The following is a 15,284-nucleotide window of genomic DNA, read 5'->3' as shown; positions in this document are numbered from 1 at the left end:
CCTATTTGTTGGAGTCTGATCCAGGAATAAGTGCCTTTTGAGATGGGTGCCGTTGCAGCAAAATAGTCCTTAATGATAGTGAACGAGTGAGGAAATGATAGGTTCACTTAAGAAAAGATTCCTTTCAGAATAATCTGCCAAATAGAAAATAATAGAAATCATTACTTGCATTCTTATTCCTTTTGTTACAAGCTGAGTCTCTTTTAACCAGAAATCTGAAATACAGTAGAGTCGCACTAATCCAAGACTCGCTTATCCAAGGTTCTGGATTATCCAAGCCATTTTTATAGTCAATGTTTTCAATATATCATGATATTTTGGTGCTAAATTCGTAAATACAGTAATTACAACATAACATTACTGCGTATTGAACTACTTTTTCTGTCAAATTTGTTGTATAACATGATGTTTTGGTGCTTAATTTGTAAAATCATAACCTAATTTGATGTTTAATAGGCTTTTCCTTAATCCCTCCTTATTATCCAAGATATTCGCTTATCCAAGGTTCTGCCAGCCCGTTTAGCTTGGATAAGTGAGACTCTACTGTACTCCCAAAGCTGAAACCTTTTGCAACCAGCTGCCCATCTCCACATTTGGGGAAAGGGGGCTAGTTGTATATCCAGAGCCTGCTCAGTTTTCCTCAAGGAGCCCTGATAGGGGAAAGAAGTAGAGGAAAATGGAGGACTCCACTTATACAAGGCTCCTGTAAAATGCAGACATCTCAGATGCTTCCCACTTGCCTTCAGCCCAGGCAATGATGGCATATGGTAGAACAGGCATCCTGGAAATGGGCCTCAATGATAGACCCTATTTGTCAACATCTATATCTAACCCAGGGAGAATTTTAAAAAGACCCATAGCAAGAGGGAGATTTCCCTTTCCAGCTATTTTAATATAAGGGTGAAAAGTGTGCCAACGGGCAGAGAAGAGTCTGGGATATCTGTTTTCTACAAGGACTTTGTGTATTACCCCCTCTTTTTTTTTCTCCTGTCAGGTTTCTAGAAGTGATAGAGTGGGGGCTCTTGGGGGGGGGGGGTCAGAGGACTAAGCCCCTATTCTTTATTCACTATGTATATGTAAATACAGGTATTCCAAAAATTAGGGGGGGGGTTCAAAATTTGAAAAACATCAGGTCCCAACAGGGTAAGCTCAATACAGTTTGCTGGCTGAAATGGTACCCACAACTAGTTGCATGTAAATCTAGCATCTAGCAGAACACTCTTACTTTGGTCTTGGCATCCTTTACCCACAACTGAAAAAGCAGTTAATTTTGAAGGGCTAGGGCAGTTCTGTCTTCTAACACAGAACATCTGCAGAACTTAGAAGACAGCATGTATATGGGGAGGTTCCCTAACACCTGAGGTTTTCTTCTCACTGTACCTAATGGTCAAACCAGCTCTGCATTCTGAGCCCCAATATGCATTCCTGAATTTATAGAGGGCAGTGTGATATTGAATATATAATTGCACATGAACTCCAAGAAAGAGAGAGAGAAACAGAGAGAAAATGAAGAAAAAAGCTTGTTCTAACTCAAAAATACCCTGATATTTGTAAGCCGCCCCGAGTCCCTTTGGGGAGATGGTGGCAGGATATAAATAAAGTTTATTTATTTATTATACTCCAGGAGATTCCAAAACAGGTAATTGAAGACAGAATAAAAATAAGGAAACCAAAAAAGACTTGATTGATAACTGGAGAGAGAGATCAAAAGGTGAGATCTGGAAAAGCCTTATATTCAAAGTAAGATGAAGACCTTTAAAGAGAGACAAAGTGACTCAGGAAAGAGACAAATGATAAATACAGTGAGTTCTTAGTAGTTAATCTCACCCCATCATCCAACCTTCCTCACCAATATTTTTCAGTTCTATGAATTACCTAGCCCCAAAAGCAAGATTCATAATGAGACCTTTGCTCAAGCCCAGTAATGATCGTATCAGAAATCCAAAACATTAAAAACTCCAAAGTGCTAATATGACATTTGAGCTCGTAGCATGTGGACAACGGGATTTAGGCTATATTTGTGCAAGGATGTTAATGTTCACACAGGCTTTTGACAATGGTTAATGCATTACCTAATGGTTGGAAGATTTAAATAGGACTAAGTTTTAAGTGGACTTTCGCCTTTAACCAGACCACTGGCTAGGATGTTTTAATTCGTCTACATATCATAATTACTGTTCATTTGCACTTATGAAGGATTTTTTCTGTTAATTCGATATGTTACTGTTCTTATATTGATTAGTGGCTTTTATTGATGAGTGTTGTTTGCTGATTTAATTTATTTCTGTTGTTATGTAATGATTTTGTTTATTGTCTTCACTGTTAATGTGTGCAAGCTGCTCCGAGTTCCTTAGGGGAGATGGTGGCGGGATACAAATAAATTATTATTATTATTATTATTATTATTATTATTATTATTATTATTATTCAAAATTGCACTGGGTTCAGCAAGTAAGCAAGAGATATCCTCAAGAACTATTTACTGAATTAAAGAAAACTGAATTAAAGTCCCTCATCTCCCTTCCTCCTCAGATAAAAATTATGTGTATGCATGTATGTGTACACATTGAGAATGCATGTATCAATTGTTGTACCCACAGGTTCTGAGGGTCAAATTTAGCTAATGGATTTTTATTAAAATTTGTGCATAAAGTTGTACCCAGTAAATCTTGCCCTGTGAACATAATATCTTTTTAAGAATATATAAATGACTTTAAGGGAGGATACAATGCCCAGGTAGCAATAAATTAAAGTGGATCGAACACCCAGGAGTGGAGCTTAATCTATCTAACCCTCCTTCTCATTCCCCCATCCTCTTTACAAATGCTTTCATATGATTTTAGCTGTGCAGTTTATCATATAAAGTGTTGAATATGAATATTAAAAGGGCTGCAGTTAGTAAGCATATTAATAAATATGATTTCCTTTAGGAAGGGAACCTGAGATGAATATGGTGGGCAATACATATTTTCCCCTTCATAGTTTAAAGTCAGCACAAAGTGGTCTTAACTATGTGTTAGAACTAAACTACTTTTAAAGAATGCCCCATTACTGGCTAGGGAGGAGGGTTAATGTGTGAGAGAAAGTGAGAATAAGCTAGAATGGTATATCCTCTACCTGGCCTGATTTGACAGGGATGGCTCCAAATAATCCTGTCATCCCATTCTTTCAGAAGCTTTTAAATATTTTTTTCCCTCCTCACATTTTCCTCCTTTATCCTTACTTTACCTCTATTTCTGCAAACTGAGTTCAAATTACAAACATAGTTTGCATCTATTAACTCAGTTGAGAGGAGAGAAAGAGGCTGAATGTTGCTCTTCCCAAGAGACCCAGAAAAATTTAAATTACTGCAGCCTCCCATAGTTGATGCATATTTCTTTCTATATACCTTTTGTCATTTTGACTACAATTGATGTTGCTTGTCCACCTGTGTAAAATTTTGGCTGGTATGAAATGGATGGGAGTGCCCAATGGCACAGCGGGATAACCACTGAGCTGCTGAACTTGCTGACTAAAAGGTTGGTGGTTCAAATCCAGGGAGTGGGGTGAGCTTCTGCTGTTAGCCCCAGCTTCTGCCAATCTAGCAGTTCAAAAACATGCAAATGTGAGTAAATCAATAGGTACCACTCTGGCGGGAAGGTAACAAGCGCTCCATGCAGTCATGCTGGCCACATGACCTTGGAGTTGTCTACTGGCTTTTTGGTTTAGATATGAAGATGAGCACCAACCCCCAGAGTTGGACACAACTAGACCTAATGTCAGGGGAAAACCTTTACCTTTACCTATGTGATGTATGCTTGCATGTATGCAAGGACATGTGTTTTATTTATGGGCAATTTTGGTGCCAACCTTACTCACTATCTCATGAAGCTCCCAACCAGATACTGTATTCCCTGTCAATATAAGTATCTTATTCCATATCCTGGATAACTACCTCCATAACTACCTCCCTTGAAATACCAAGATTATTTCTCTGGGAAAGTAGTAGTAGGCAGTACCAGGGAGTAGGGAATGGAGAAATTTATTCAAACTATCTGCTACTTCAAAGAGTAGGATATGGAGCAATGGATTCAACTATACGAAAAGATATTCCACCTCAACATCAGGAAAAACAACTGACAGTAAGAGCTAGTTGATGGTGGAATATGATGCCTCAGAGTGTGATATGGTCTCTTCTCAAGACTATTTGTTAGGAGTTCTTTGATTGTGTCTTACTACAGGTTGGATTGGATGGCCCTTGTGGTCTCTTTCAACTATATGATTCTATTATCAGTTAGTTGGCAGTTTTCACTCATAGAAAAGAAAAAAGAAAGGGAAAAATCAATGCTTAGACTTGAGGGCACCAGCTTGGTCATTGAGATCAATATTAGAAAAAATATTGCCTGCCAAGACCCTTTGGCCTTTTATTGATTTAGATAAGGAGCTGGTAGTGAAGTGAAGAATGATCATCCAACTGGGGTTCTCACAGCTCATGGATATCAATGCTCTTGGTGTATATAGTTTGTGTCATGCAGTTATAGGAGGATTTTCCTGAACAGCAGTACACACAAAACAGTGAAGCAGTTAGTCACATACTCTAAATCCTAAGGGTCGTTTTGACCTTTATCCATGCATTCATATTTATTCTGTATCACACACTTTGTAAACCCTTTCCAGCAAGGTTGCATATTCCACAGTCTGAAACATTCTGTATCTGCTAGAAATAAACATTTTGGCAGAGTCATATCAATTGGCACTCTCAGGTTGGAGAAATATGAATATTATAGGTAGGTGGGCTTTTTAAAAATTAGATTAGTTTTCATTAGCTCAATCTGAGCTAAATTCTTGTTTTCTCAGAATTGTACTAGTTTATATATAACAAGCTCTGGGAATAGAGAATTTATGACACTGAGTTTTAGGTGAATTGTTTCTTGAGATTGCTAGCTGTTCTTTGCACAATTCTGAAAAATTATTTGGAATTATATTTAAATAAAAAATTTCATAACCATTAATGTGTCCTGCCTTGTTATTTCTTCAGTAAACTGTTTGGGTTTTACCCTAGTGTTTATGATCAAAGTTGTTTATCTGGTCTTGTGTCAGTTATGCTAATTATGACAGAAACTTCAGCTGGTCCAAAGAGCTGCAGCTGGGTTGCTTACTGGGGCTGGCGACAGTTCAGATCCAGGCTATTTGGCTGACCGTGTCTCCTTGAACAAACCTGGCCAGGCCATGAGATCTTCAGGAGAGGGCCTTCTCTCAATCCCACCTCCATTTCAACCCCATTTGCTGGAAAAGAGAGAGCGGGTTTTTTCGGTGGTTGCCCCTCGACTCTGGAACTCCTTGCCCAGAGAAGCTAGATTGGCCCCCTCCCTGCTGTCCCTCCAGCAGCAGGATAAAACCTTTTTACAGACAGGCTTTTAAAGATGAAGGTGCTTAGTATCTTTAAGATCATGTCAGGGGCTGCTGTTTTTTATGTTTTTTATGAATTTAATCTGGATTGTTTTTAATTCTAATGATGTTTAATACTGTTTTAATGTTTGCATATTTTAAACTGTATTGTAATGCTTTTAATGTTAGCCACTTTTGAGTCTCCTTATGGAGAGAAAAAGCAGGTTATAAATAAACATAAACATAATAATAATAATAATAATAATAATAATAATAATAATAATACCCCATACAGAATTATATCATACCATCTTGATTTGACAAGACAATTCTGATCCCCTGTCGCACCACTTTTTCAGCTGTTTCTAAAATACCCAGGTCCTCTCTTTCCCTCCCACTTCCCCTCTTTATCTTAAGCTTATCTCAAATGCTGAAAACTGAATTCAAGTACAAAAATAGTTTTCTCTCAATTAACTCAACTGGAGGGAGATGAGGATGCAGAATCATGCCCATCATAGAAAGCTCATGCCACCTCTCCTGATGTTCTTTCTCATCAATAACCTTTGTTATCTTGACTACACTCTCATGTTGCTTGGCTATACCAAAAGATGATTAATGAGGACTGTGCCTGCCAATCTGAATCTGTTGGATGATATGTGATATCTTTTGCTAAAAATTCCATTACTATTTGGAACTATGGGGCAATGTAGTTCCCATGGATCCTGGCATCCTCAGACATTGCCTGGCATACACAGAACCATGAAGGGACAAAGTCTTTGTAATTTCAGAATATTACAGATGCATTTAAGGGACGGTAATTGTTTTAACATTAACTATAGTCTTAATTCTGCTTGCACAATCATCACTTGATTCCTGATAAATGCATCACCATATCTGCAACCCCTTTCCTCACCTGCTTTTTTTTTTCTTGGTATGAATAAATCATTGCAACAGATGGTGGGAGATTATCAATAAAAGGCGTTGTTAGCCTCAGAATAAATCCACTACATTCAGTCAACATGCTTTGCTTAGCCACCTGCTCATTTATTACACTCAGAGCAACACTTGGCTCTTTAAAGATTTTTTCCCAAGCACTGGTGTGGCAAAGTAAACTAATTTTAAAAGTAAGCTGGTAGTGTGAAAGTCACAAACCTTTAGTGGGACTGGCATCTATTTTCAATGGAATTTATCACTGAATTATTCGTTTTTAACCAATTGTTTTAAAAGGGTATAGAACATTTTATCTTTTGTATGTATGCAAATAGAAAAGGAAGAAGAGCTGTGAATTTTTACTTGGTACATTACAGTGAATAAACTTCAACTTTTTAAATAATTAATCAAAATGTGTAAGTATACGATCTTTCCTCCTTTTACAATATCTCAGACATGTCATATATTGTATACAATCCAACAGTAAAGAAAAACAAAGTCAAAGATATCTTTAAGTGTATTTCTTATCAGTTTTTAACTTTTCCATTACAACTTTACTACATATCTCTCTACTACACACTTTTTATCTACTTATACATGTTTTACTTTTGTTGTTGTTGTTGTTGTTGTTATACCTCCCCCCTTCCCCTTACTTTGTGCCCCCCTTCACTAAAACTAACCGACTCATTTTGTTTCACAAGTCCAAAATTTCATTGCCTCTGTTGCTGGCTTGTACCCCTTTCCCTCATTAAAAATAAGCTCAATAATTTTCCCCATATTTTCCAAAAATCTGTTTGTTTCGATATTCCCTTTTTAATTTTAATATTGCAAGTCAGCTTGTAATTAATAGCTATGTTCCAAATTTTCCTGTACCATTCTTCTAATTGGATTTCTTGTTTTTCTTTCCAGTTTTTTGCTATCAACAATTTTGCTGCAGTTATCAAATTAGAAACCAGTTCTTTCTCCTCTTGTGTTGGGATTGTATTGTCATGCATAAGTAATAATGCTGATTTAGGTGTATTCTCTATCTTTATTTTTATTATTGCTCTTGTTTCTTTAAACATCATTTCCCAAATTTTTTGTATAATTTTACATAACCACCACATGTGAAGATATAACCCTAAACTTCAACAATGTGTTTTCCAAATGAAACTCTTTTATTTTAAAGGCAGGAGGACTGACTCTTATTAATTGTTTTGACTATAGGTGGACTAAGCTAGTTATTTTGGGTGGGGGGCACACATTCATAAAAGTGTCTGTACATTAATTGTTAGTCATGAGGCATATAGTTGATCTGGCATACAAAAATTAAAATATGGTTAATCTGTTGATAGAATTAGTAACTGTAATATCACATTGTAGTTTAAATGTTGGATTAGAATATTAGGAAATCTGAGTTCAAAACATGGACTCCTACCTTGGGTATGTTTTACCCTTTCATTCTCAGAGAAAGGCTACAGTAAACCTTCCAAGGAAAAGAAATCCCTTAGTAAGTTCCCCTGATGGTCAATATAAGTCAGAAATGAATATTACAAGCTATAAACAGCATACCCACCAGCACAAAAAAGCTACAAATATAGTAAGTATAGATAAGGTGGCACATTGGCCCTTTCCCCATAATTGATAACTCATTTAAGGCTTACTGAGATAAATAAGCCCTTGCCTGCCTATGGAAGGAGGACAAGGAGGACACTATCTATCCCAGTGATTTCTAACTCTTGACCTCTAGGTGTTTTGCACTTCAACTCCCAAATTTTGTGACCATTGGCCAAAGTGACTGAGGCTGCAGGACATTCAGGTCTAAAACCCCTGGAAGACCAGAGTTTTAAAATCACTGATCTCGCCTCTCTAAGAACAAGTTTCAAACCAGTTTTTGAAAAGGTCATTTCCCATAATCCACATATGTTTGTGAGAAGGACTTCCTTCTCTTCCATTTATTTTATCTAAAGCATTTATTTCTTACCTTTCAACCTACCAAGCAATGCTCAAAGGATAAAAACATTCATCAAACCAACAAATGAAAGCATGTGAAATTAGCCAGTGTTGGAAATAGAAAGATTTGGTTTCGCTTATTTTTAAGGAACAATAGTGTGGTTTTGCAGTCTGCTTTCACGTCACTCAAAGAAAGACCTTCATCAAATATTTGGCATCTAATAAGCACTTAAAATGAAGCGCTATGATTTGGCACTAAGTATATTCAAATACAGTGTAAATATGCTTTAATGATAGTATAATCTTACAAAGTGCTGATGAATACCCAACAATTACTTACAGTCATCAAACTGTCTAATTATGAATAATCATTTGACTCTCTTCCTCTCTCTTACATATTAATGCCCGTGATTTTGATAAGAACATATAAAGAATATAGATGGAAGTCTGTTTGATTTAAGCACTCAGGTAATAGATGTTGAAAGCTGTACTCCAGAGGAAAACATCAAAGAGCAATGAAGGCAGCCTCACTGGTAAAACTTGAAAACTACAGATTGTTTATTTTAGTACATAATTATTGGATATGGAGTTTGGGGGGGGGGGGGGGTCGGTCTACATTTCAGTTTCTATTCTGCCAGATATGGGAGACTCTGTAACTGCCTTGGTTCAGTGCTATGAAGTCTTATAGCTGTAGTTTAACAAAGCCTTGAGCTTTCACTACCAAAGAGTATGGATGCCTCATCAAACCATAAATCCCAGGATTACATAGCATTGAGCTATGACAATTAAACTATAGGTGACGTTCCTCAAATAGACTTACTCTGAGTTGGCTTTTGGCTACTCCCATTATGTTTCCTGAGTTTCGGTAATTATTGCGAGTTGAACAAGTTTGTATATGTGGCAGAGAAAATTGGCTGCATTGTGTCTATGTCACTGCCCATACTGCCACAGAGTTTCATGTGAATTCCTGGACATTATGGGTGCCTCATGCTGACATCAGCAAAAGTGACCTTGTGACCAGAAAGAAGGTGTGAAAATAGGTGACACAGTGAGGGCCATCCCACATAGCCATAAAACCCAGAATATCATGGCAGAAAATCCCACAATATCTGCTTTGAATATCAAGGTTATTTTATTCCGCTGTGTGGAAAGGGTTTGAGGTGAGCATCCAGTGGGGCCACCACAGGTTCAGGAGTGTGTGGCTGCCTCTGGGGCCAGTTCAGAGCATTTCCTCTCTAGGCTGCCCCAGATTTATTGACCATTTTAGACACTACCAAATTGTATGCCCAAAATAAATTCTGCACCTTAAATAAATCCTATCATTGTTATTGTTAATCTTTTTTATCCTGCCTTTCTAGCAATACTGGGACTCAAGGCAGATTGCAAAAAATCAAAACAAAGTTTAAAATACTTTTTAAAAAACTATGCAAAATATTATTATTCAAATGCAATTAAATTATCTATGCAATCAAAATCATTTGAAATGAACCCATTCAGGTACAGAGCAGTACTATTAAAAGACCTTTATTCACTTCCTAAATGCCTGTTGAAACAGATTCTTCATCATCATCATCATCATCATCATCATCTTTATTTGTATATTGCCCTATCTCCCCAAAGGAACTCAGGGCAGTTTCCAACATGTAAGGCAAACATTCAATTGCCAGAAAGAAAACCGTACAGACAATACATCGAAATAAACACATTCAACAATATAACACAATCTAATTAACTTAAACAAAATATCAACCTACAATACAAAAACCCCGTTAAAACACACTAAAAGTAAAAATAAAGTATTTAAAAAACAATTCCATTGTAGCTCCATCAATAAAAGATTCAACAAATTAATGGCCAAAATTACAAGATGAGCATGGCCAACTATAAAAGGGCTGGGCCAGGGATGGTGCAACAACGTATCATAACGCTGGGGAAGTGGATGAAGTGCAGGACAGAGCGCTTTCTATTACCTAGGGATTGGGCCTAGGGACTAATCATTCTTGAAAATTTGCTGGAACATCCAAGTTTTCAGATCCCTATGAAAGGATGACAGCGTGGGAGCTTGCCTAATTTCCCTGGGGAGGGAATTCCAGAGAAGGGGGACCACCACTGAGAAGGCTCTCTCCCTTATGCCATTAACCGTGCTAGTGACGGTGGTGGAAGTGAGAGGAGAGCCTCCCTGGCAGATCTTAGAGCTCGTGCCGGTTCATAGGGGAAGATGACATTAAAGTAAGAAGAGAGTCATCTGTAAGAGATGATTTCAAAAGCCAGAGGACACATAACTGGGCATATCTACACTGTCAATGATAACATAGGAAATCCTGGAACCAGTTTGGTGATTGCACCAACCAGAGAACACTGGTGTGCATTAAGGGCATTATTTCATGTACTTTAGTGGGTGTTTGTTGTCTGGGCTCCACAGTTTGAAGCTAGCTTTGAACTCCATTAAATGGTGAGTGTAACTGGGACCTTACTCTTATGTCTCTGAGATAAGATCTCTTTAAAGTCAGAATAAACACTTGAAATGGATTCACCCAGCCACCATAGGAACCACCAGTGTGTCTGTGTGTCTTCATACCTTTTTAAAAAGTGGCAGGAAAAAAAAACAAGTAATCTGAGAGCATCAACTTGACACTGTGGGTATGGTGGACATCCCACCAGGTTACGAGTAGTAGGTGTTAACCATATATCTGTGGGGAATACACAATTTAGAGACCCAGGAGAAAGCCCATCTCTGAATGCAGCCAGAGATACACAACCAGAAATATAATGGGATAATAAAATATGTGTTCTACAACAGGGCACTTTCTTACCTACTGAAATTAGCATGGCCTTCGTTTGTGTGGATGTTGGCTATTCTGTGATTAACTACCTTTGAACTGCAGCCTGAAGATTTTAACCACAGAATCTTGATTGTGTAAACAAGCTGTTAAAAAGGCAAAGTATCTTACAAAGGGACACTATTAATTAGGAAAAATCACACTTCTCTCAGAGATAAAAATGCCTCCTGCTGCTGCACATAATAATGCCTACTGTTACTAAAATTAAAAAAGGAAACCCAGTGGGAACCAATCTTTTGTCCCTGCTTTTTTTAAAAAAAAGAAAAGAAAGAAAACACAACAGCAATGTTTGTGCAATTAATGAAGCTTATGTATAAGTCAGTGGCAATTTATCAAATGTATCTCTCTAATGGTAGTTTCAGTTGTATAATCACAAGCCTGTAAAGAATCAAAGTTGTATTCAACTGTGTGCATTCAGCTCAAAAGTATTAATAAATATAACTTTTCTGAGGGAGGAATTCTTCTACTTTTCTCATTTTAGGAGGGATGGATCAGTTGATTTCTAGGCCATATCAACTCCACAAATGTTCATTAATAAGTCCTTTCTGCCTCATTTTTCTAAAGTACCTAACAAATACTTCTGCCTTGAGATTTTGTTTAAATTCCAATGCCTTAAGAGAATCTTATATTGGTCCACATTGGTCTTGTATAAAATCTACATTAATGCAGTGGCATGATAATTACACTATTCAACTCTTCTGCTGAATACAGTTGCAACTCTGTAACCACAGTTTCTATATCCAGTCATGGCATCCATGGGGGGTCCTGGAACTAAACCCCAGCAAATTTCAAGGGTCCTTGTACTAAAATTGTGCAACTAATTGTCTATTTACCAATGTGCCTGTTTATTATCTATCATGTAATAGAGAATGGACACAATTACCATGGAGAAAGTGATTTACTGAAGCATAACTATGTACCATTCAAGAAAATACAATTGCATGTTTAGAGTTCTGTTGGCTCATCTTGATATTGTGCGTCAACTCATAGATAAACTCAATTGATTCAATTGCTCTAGTCTTGTTAACACAACAAAATGCAAAATTATGTGAGATCACTTTATGTATGAAAATCCACTGATGAAGCAAATTTGTCCATTTCATGACAGGCAAAAGAACAATACTGTGTGTGTAGGGAAACTTATGTAGGTATATGGCATCCATTGGATCCTAAACATTTTGTCTATTGAAGGTACTTGCTGGAAAGAACACAGCAGGTCTGGGAGGAAATTGGTTCCTGCCCTTCCTGGAGTTACCTCTGACTCCCATGGAGTTGCCCATCCCTGGATGAAACAAAATATTATGTTAAATGTGTAATGTAAAACTAAACTCACTTTTAAAATGGTTTAATATTTATTTGTTCTATCTCATCCTTTTTCCAACAGAGGGTAAAAGTGACTTACACATTTTTTTAAAATTAAAATTTATATTTATACTTTTTATTTAGGTTTCTGTAAAATAATTCAGAAACCTAAATAAAAAGTATAAATATAAAAACCACGTAAAAGATAATTAAAATAATTAAAATACATTAAAAGACTATACAAGCCAATCTGTTTCTTAAAGCACGTTGGTACTGTATAAACATGTTTTGGTTTAGCATTTGATGGACAGCAAGGAGAGGACTATTCCAGATAGGGAGTTCTGAAAACCGGCAGGAGTCACTGAAAATAACCTCCCTTTTGTTCTAACCAAACAATCCCGAAAAGGCAATAGGACAGAGAGAAAAATCCCTTCACAGAGTCTTAGGGATCTATTGGTCAAAATATTCCAAAATCCCATATTGTGTTAGAGGTACATGCTAAATATGGGGAAAGAGCTCAGCCGTTTGACCATAGACAAACACATTTGTTTGAAAGAGTTTAACCTTCATTTAGCATAACATTTGCAGAGTAAAAATACAATGGAATGAATCGAGTTATAAAAAATGCAGCATAGCTTGCTTTTCAAAAGAAGAGATACAGGCAGAGTTAAGCTTATCTCAATGGTTGATCACAGCACCTCATGCACATAAAATTAATATATATTCAGTACGCCAAAAAACAAAAGACTCCACATCAAACTGATTGATGTAATTAAAATAGTTTACTCATGAAGACTGATGTAAAAGGGATCACACAGGTACTTTGTTGCACTATATAAAAAGATATAATCCAAAATATATATGGTAAAGGATAGATTTCTTAGCTTGGGTGTAGGCCTAAGGAAAGAGGTCTATGCTGCATGCAAGCTAAATAGCTTGAACAGATGACAATCATTCTGTTGAAAACTTCTGGAACACAACTTCTACTGAGTAACAAAGGAGAGGACCCTCTCTCATTTTATAATGTTTAACTTGAAAGGATAGTTTTAGTGATTTGCAGCACGACTACCTTTCTAGAAGTTTCCAGAAGCCCCACACACATTTTAATTTACCATAAAACTGACAAGAACGAAGTGAGGTAAGACAGAAACATGGAGACAAACCATTTTAATGTGCATGCAAAGATTGTTAGTTTCCCAACATATTGTCCACATGGGGATGGGAGGGCTGAGAAAGTGTACACAGATTTTGTCTCATGTGCAAAATTATTCAAAGACCGTGAATGAAATGACTGCCAGACTATTGTATAAGGTATATATGAAGCATATGTGAATTGTGTGCTTAGACTTGGGTCTCATCTCCAAAATACCTCACCAAAATCAGAAATACAAAACACTTCTAGTCCTAATCATTTGTGTAAGTCAGACTCAACCTATCCAAGCTGTATAGGTCATCATTAGCACTTTGTCATTATGAAGTAAGGATTTCTATGTGGCATAAACTCCCACCCAGCAGACTATTTCACTAGAATCTAACACTTTTACATGGTATGAAAAAGTCAGAATCTTGCATTTAACAGCAATGGACCTCTCCCCTCCCCCAATTTTCAACTCACACATACGTGAGGCAATATACTCACAAAAAATTAGCATGTAGTAGCTTTGGATTAAGACTAGATATATATAACACAACCTTGTAGTTTTCTAAAATATGTAACAAATACTTGTCCCTGGTTATACACAGTATATTAAACATGACCTCATTTTAAAACCCCACTCAGCATGAAAGAGAAACCGTTTTATGTTGTAGCTAAATGGCAATAAAATTACATTATCTTGATGCTGATCACAGTGGACTTTACATTTTAAAAAGCCCTTTGCCCTCTCTATTTTAACTATATGTATATTTATAATTACTTTAATGGAGGGAGCTAACCTTGAAGTAATGGCCTTACCCGCTTTAAAATGTAGCTTCTAACAAAATTACAGCTTAGAACTGTTAGTTTTGGCAAAAAGAAATCCTAGAATCTTCCAGTCACTGGCAATGGCAGTTGTGAGGTTCCAGAAAGTTCCAGCCCAAATAATTTTTCTGAATTCTGGAGGTTCAGCTAAAACTGGACTTCTCACCAGCTTTTTTTTTTTTTGTGGGGAGATGGTAATGGCAGAGAATAATGAAGGCATAAGTCATACTGTGCTGTATTACCCGTATTTGTGGTTTTTCCTTTTAATGCTCATAGTTTGAACTTTTTATTTCTATGGGTAGGTTAATTATACCTTTCACATTCATATGACTTTTTAAAGTTGTATTCATTTTAATTTTTCAAGCTGCTTTGAGCCCAGGATAACATTATATCATCATCATTATCATCATAATCATTATCTACAGAATCACAAAATCTTAGAATTGGAAATAACTACAAAAGCCATCTGCTATGCAGCAATGCACAATCTATTCCACTATCAAACATATTTTACAGTTTAAAAAAGTTCTTTCTTATCTTTATAGGAATCTCTTTTTTTGTTGTAGTTTGACTTCATATAGAATGTATAGGTGATTGTTCCCAGCATTGCTTTTAGCTTCTGACCATATGTAAATTATAGATGAAGCAATAGCAGAAAAAATAAAGACCTTATTATAGGCTAGCACTGTCCCCTGGGATTTTTAAAACAAGGGAACCTGGAATTTATCCCAGGAGTCATATTGCCATGTGCTACAAATGGCAAGGCACAGTGCAGAGGACAGGGCTAGGTTTAGAAACTCCAAGTTGGCTCTCTTTGGGTTCATGCAGGCGTTTCATTTACAGGGTGAGGGAAGAGAGCCAGAAGCACTGAATACCAACATTCCTGCTAGGCATATAATGACTCTATCAAAATCACCTGCTCGAGCAGCTGTTAATCCAGTATTTAGGCTGAA

At 36.8% G+C, this 15,284-nt stretch overlaps 1 protein-coding gene across 5 annotated transcripts in view; it reads right to left on the bottom strand.

Moving 5' to 3' along the window:
- The window catches only part of cntn5 (contactin 5), an 870,111-nt gene that overhangs the window by 637,359 nt on the left and 217,468 nt on the right, over positions 1-15,284 (bottom strand). For all 5 annotated transcript variants that reach the window (XM_062977117.1, XM_062977120.1, XM_062977119.1 and 2 more), the window contains exon 2: positions 2-134. The gene's annotated coding sequence lies outside the window, so the exon portion shown is untranslated. The remainder of the gene's footprint in view (position 1; positions 135-15,284) is intronic.

The sequence above is a fragment of the Anolis carolinensis genome, chromosome 3 (assembly GCF_035594765.1).
Source record: "Anolis carolinensis isolate JA03-04 chromosome 3, rAnoCar3.1.pri, whole genome shotgun sequence".
Classification (NCBI taxonomy): domain Eukaryota; kingdom Metazoa; phylum Chordata; class Lepidosauria; order Squamata; family Dactyloidae; genus Anolis; species Anolis carolinensis.
Note: the sequence above shows the minus strand (reverse complement) of the source record. Positions and strands in the feature narration are given on the sequence as shown.